The sequence below is a fragment of the Helicoverpa armigera genome, chromosome 29 (genome assembly GCF_030705265.1).
Source record: "Helicoverpa armigera isolate CAAS_96S chromosome 29, ASM3070526v1, whole genome shotgun sequence".
NCBI classification, from domain to species: domain Eukaryota; kingdom Metazoa; phylum Arthropoda; class Insecta; order Lepidoptera; family Noctuidae; genus Helicoverpa; species Helicoverpa armigera.
In genome coordinates this window covers 4310927-4316914 of record NC_087148.1, presented here as the reverse complement: position 1 = coordinate 4316914, position 5988 = coordinate 4310927, and positions in this window count along the sequence as shown.

Sequence of the window (5988 nt, the reverse complement as noted above, 5' to 3'; positions counted from 1 at the left end):
ATACAATAAGTGATTCGAAACGTTTTCGTTCGTTGTCTAATTTTATTTCGTTGACTGTCAGAAAGTAACGTTATTGGCACAATTTCTTATTGGATACGAGTTGCAAAGCGATATTTTCAACCAATCACTGGTCTTAAAACTAATAAGTTACGAACGAAATCGTTACCGAGAACAAACCTTTTCTGAAGTAAATGTCAATTTGTCAAGTGTCAAAACTGCGTTTTGTTTTCGGAACTCGTTTTGTTACTAGGTGTATGTACTTTCAAAAACTTCAGCTAACATTATGATTTTGAAATTTATTGCAATATTAAAAAGAGAGTTTGTAGGCATTTTTATATTACGTATTGTATTCTAGTAGAGGTATTACAACTCTACCGACCGGTGTTGGATGATAACTTTCACATACGAAATTATTTTAAGAAGTTTTCAGTTACCTACACTGTATCATTTCAGCTGAACTACTGGCATTAGACCTAAAATTGCTGATACGAATCTACTGACTCATCTTCAACTTCAACAAAACCATTATAAACTACACCTGTTCAAAATTACAGGTTTTTGGTTTCACGGTGTAGGGCCAACCATTATGTCAAATTGTTTTGAAAATAACAAAGCTGATAATTACTGTTATTTAGTTAAAAATCTACCAGCAATTAGGTGCGTTGTCACGTTTAAAACGTGGATGAGCACTATTTAGAGGTCAGATGGGCAGTCTCTCCACGTGTCACACTGGTACTCAGCTGCATTCGGTTAGACTGGAAGCCGATCTCAACATAGTTGGGAAAACCTGTAGTTGGTACACAGCAAAAGGTGATACTAGCTTCTGCCTGCGCTTTCACCCGCGTCCCGTGGGAAGTACTTCACGCCACAGAATAAAAAAATCATTCTAATCTGAAACTCATTTATCAAAAAAGGTTTTAGGCTACTTTTATCCGGGTGCACATCTGTGCACCTACTGACTAATCCTAGTTCCCAAGGGACTCGACCCGTAACCCTGAAGGAAGCTAGTGATTATTACATAATTATTTCAATCCAGTTCCTTATTGAGTGTTAATTTTATGACTTAGCTTAGATATTATTTATTTAAATATTGCACATACCTATGTAATTGCTTTAAATAATTACTTAAGCTTATTTACTTAGGTAATCTTAAATGGAGAATAAATAAAGTTAGTAAGATTTATATTAAAACTGCTACAGGACAAAATGTTGGTATTATTGGTGAGTTAAGTACGTAATTAAATAAGAGCTTCCTTATTTCCATTTCCAAATTTCTTATGTAGCAAGTACCTATAGGTACGAGATAAATTAGGTACCCCTCACCTACATCATCATCATCAGCCTATCGCAGTCCACTGCTGGACATAGGCCTCTCCAAGTGCACGCCACTGGGATCGATTTTCGGCTGCTCGCATTCAGCTCCTACCAGCCGTCTTGCGCAAGTCATCGCACCTACATACTTACCTGATACAAAATCCTACGAAACGCCTACGAAAGTAATGGTACTATAGCTCTATAAGATTCTCTTTGACCACTTGAAACACATTATTTTTTATCAGGCGCAAGATTGCTTATGTCCTCGGAATAGCATCATGGAATAAAAACATTTTATCAATACGAGTAGGTACTTAGGTAAGTACATATCTATCTATTTTTAAAACACAAGTAGCTTTAAACATTCAAGGATTAGGTAAACTTTGGGCTCCAGAAGGAACATGGTGAGTTTTTAGTCAGTAAGAGTCTGACACTCCCTCACGCTGCACACACAGCGGGAGGGGTCATTTGATGATTACCAACTTCGAAAAAACATGCTTTCAGTTCCTTAAGGATTTGTTTTGTAACATCAAACGTAGGTTTTAAAGTAAGTAGATTTTATCAACTGATTCTTGGAAATGCGTATTATTTTTATGCTCGAACTTGACCCAAATGAATTTGCAAGAAAAATATGTTGATGTCAACATTGTGGGTTTTTTTATATTGCTTTGTAAATATCAAGAATATGAGACATTGAATATCATATCGCATTTATGATTTATCCTTATAATCAAAGATGCGTTTTTTGCGGTTTACCTGAGTCTATTAATAAATGTTAAAACCAAAATTGCAATCGTGGTCACAGTTACAAGATTATTCTAACCAGTCCAAACACAGCTTTGCTACGATGTCCTATCATGAAGTTCCAGAAACTAGTGAACAAATTTGAAAAAAAAATCACTGTTAGAAAGCTATGACAGTCTTCCCGAGTCACATAGGTTATATTTTATAGCGGTACGGTAGGTAGTTCCTACGGGACGCGGGTGAATCAGCGGGAAAACGGCTAGTATGATATTAATAAGTTTCCTTTTATGATGAAGTAAATCCCCAGAGTTTGAGATTTACGCAGAAAATGACGTACAGGAACAAGCTAAACTAATATTCTAAGTTAACATTTGCATGTAATACATTTGTTTTGCATTATTCAATATTTGTGCAAGTTAGTAATTTTCTTGTTATTTTCTTTTAGCACTTAGTTATGGTAAATACCTGTTATTGTGACTCAATGTGAGTTTGTTACTTTGTAGCATCGGAACGCACATTAGCTTGGACACAGGTGCACTCCATATTCCTTCGCTCTCATAGCGCGATGGGACGGCAATCTGACACGACCGGAGATTGATCAGGCGCAGGACCGACACTTAGTGCTCTCTGTCCGATGCAAGGGTGTATTAGTCACCAACTTCCAGGCTCCGGGCTGCTTTGTGAAAGGTTCTCAACCCTATAAAGCCATGTCGGCCCGACCCGGGAATCGAACCCGAGACCGCGTACAGCAGCCTCGTATGCGACCACTAGACCAACGAGGCAGTTAATCCGTAAATTATATAATATTACTATTAGATCATTATATCGAGAAATTGTAATTCCTACTTTTAATTATTATTACGTATGAAATCATAACATTAAAGAAATTTTCCAATACGGTACGATGACACATTTTATCCCGTTATGTCTTGACAAAGGTATTCCATCACAAAGGTTCACTTATAAAAGTGTAGGTAATGAAGCAGATTGAATCTTTATCATCATAAATAATCATATTATCCTTTTTTAATATAATTTCTTTTACATGTCGAATTGTATTTGTTTGTTACGCCTTTCATAATGAAAAAAATTATTCGATTGGATGTTTGGCAAAAAAAATTATTAGCGTAGAACTTCATACAGGAGTGAAATCACGAGAACCAACGAGTATAACTACACTATATGTAACTTTGTCATTTGTAGGTGGAAAACCCACAAAGGAAAATTATGCTTCAATTTTGCAATTATTTATCAACCTAACGGGGTTGTTAAATAAGTATGTAATTTCGAAATTGAAATATTTTTCTCATTTACATTTATGCCATTAAATTAACTGAACCTTAATGCTTTATTTAATAAAGAGACAAAGAAGGAAACAATAATTTTATGGAAATCTGAATTTTGATTTATATTCAATTGAATAAGATTTGTGTTATACTTATTTCTCATTCTAACTTTCTTTTAAAACTAAGATTTTAATGACTGACTTTCAAGACTGTTGTCATTCATTTATTTATAGGTTTAATAAAAAAAAATTATATAAGTAATCTAGTAGTCTAATGGACGCTCTCAGAGACATTTAATGGTTACTTAAGCCATTTCTTGGTGAAGGATTTCTTTGACAATCCAGATGGCAGAATCGTCGACATCGACATAAAGAAAAATATAATAGAATAGAATCATTAAATGTCTCTGAGAGTGGGATAAGTACTTAGTACTAATATTTATAAAACTGACTAGTTCGTTTGTTTGCTTAAACGTGCTAAATATAAGAGCGACTGGTCCGATTTGAACAATTATTTCAGTGTTAGTGCCCTTTTATCAAGAAACTACATATAGGTACCTACAGGCTTTTTATCCTGGCGAGCGGAGATGTTATATTCGAGTATATTCGCTTTTAAACTTTACTGGTTATCCAAAATATATCTACATAATAAAAGCTGTCTTGTTTGTTTAACTAACAAATATTTAAATGGGACCTTCTATCTTTAAGGCCCTTAGTTAAAAATAAACATATTTATCACAAAACCCCAATGTTGCAATACTATTAATTAAAACATTAGGGGAGATGTTCCCAAAACGGGTAAGCTAAGGGAAGATGTTAAATAAAATAACCAAGAACATTACATGCGACTTGTATTTGTACTCATAGGGTTGTTTATATAATAAACTTTGGAAAACATAAGATAGTCTTAGTAATCTTCTTCAAAATTCAGAAAAAAATCAAAAAAAATAAACCCCTTCGAAGTACCCGCTTTGCCCTCAGGGGGGTCCTAAAACGGGTAGCGCCTTTGGGCAAAGCAGGTAATGAATGAATATATGTGATAAATGAATTAGAAAACATATCTTAGCCTCCTGTTATCCAGGAAATCTTTATCGTTAATTAGTCTCCTTAATTATGTTAAACAGTTTTCTTATTTTGATCAGTCTAGATCACTTTTTTACTTTATTAAATGTTACATTTGAAATTATAATCCTACCAGCAGATAATTTTGTTAAAAATCAGAGAAAACATATTTTAATTTCTTTTTGACGCTGTTCCTGTACTTCTTTAGCTCTCTGTGGCTTCCTTTGTCTTCGATTAGCTTTCTGTGGGATCAATTGAGGAAGTGGTCCCTTATTTCAAATCGGGTAGTCACCCGTTATGCCCCTACCCGTTTTGCCCAAAAGCACGTTTTAAATTTCAACTACCTTAACCTTAAAATAGTAAACAAGGAGACCACTAAGTATTCACAATTAATAAGCATATAACATGCAAAATGATAATACAAAACTGCGAAAACCGTATCTTGCACCATATTTGAGTAGTCAGCACTAGCATAATCCGATTTTTTTTAATAAACTCTGCAAAAAACTTTTTTTACATCTAATCTCGAAAACGCTTGCTCTAGGCGCCTGAGCCAACTGACCGTGATCGGCGGGGTGGTAGTGCACCGCTCTACACTCGCAGGTTCACACTAAGACCTATAATATACGAATGGCAAAGCCTACCCGTTTTAGGAAGGGTACCCGTTTTAGGAACATCTCCCCTATACGTATGTAAATTTTCATAAACAACCGATCTATTTCCCAATACACACGTCAGATTGACATAACATTAGGATTTAGTCAACAGTCATCTGACCTCCTTTGAGTATAAAACTCAACCCATCCCATTTTTAACCTTGGTAAGTAACATGCGATTTTTTCCGCGGGCTTCGTCGCTTGTCCGTTTATTTCTTTTCGCTTAGATAATTGAATTAACTGGATAAGCCATTGTTGTGTCTTCCAATGCGCTAAATATATAAAAGCACTTCTTACGAGTACACTATTGGCTTCTACCAGCGTTTCAATCTCTTTTCTGAGGGAACTACTTCCCATACCCGGAATAAAAGTACTTTTTTATAAATTTTCCGTTTTTAATGCTTTTGGTGAACCAATAAATAATTACTTAGCACTATTTGTGTTATTCTGATGTGTGTACCTAAGCAAAAGTAAATGCATGAGTGAATTATCATTATTTTGCAACTGCCTTTTAATTGGCAGACTTGGCCCAATTTCACTGATGACATAAATAAACATCAGTTTTATTAAAACAACTATTGTAAAAAGTTATTTTAATTATAAAATATAAAAAAGTAAAAATCATTTATTCAAAGTAGGCTGCAAATCTGCACTTTTTGAAGGTCAAATTTACAAAAGACAGACTATGTGTTTTTGCTGGGAAGAACAAGTGGTGGAATAAACTCCCCAGCAACACAATTCTGTCTGTATGGTGTAATGATAAGTTATGTGGTTCGTAACCCTTTTCGCATAGATTTTTGTACTCTTGTCAATCAGTTGTATGTTCTAAGTTATTTCGCGTTGACGTCGATGCAATGGTCAGTCAGACATCCCCACTTTCGTTGTAGGGGGGACGAAATCACGAAATTACTACACCTTCGATCACAA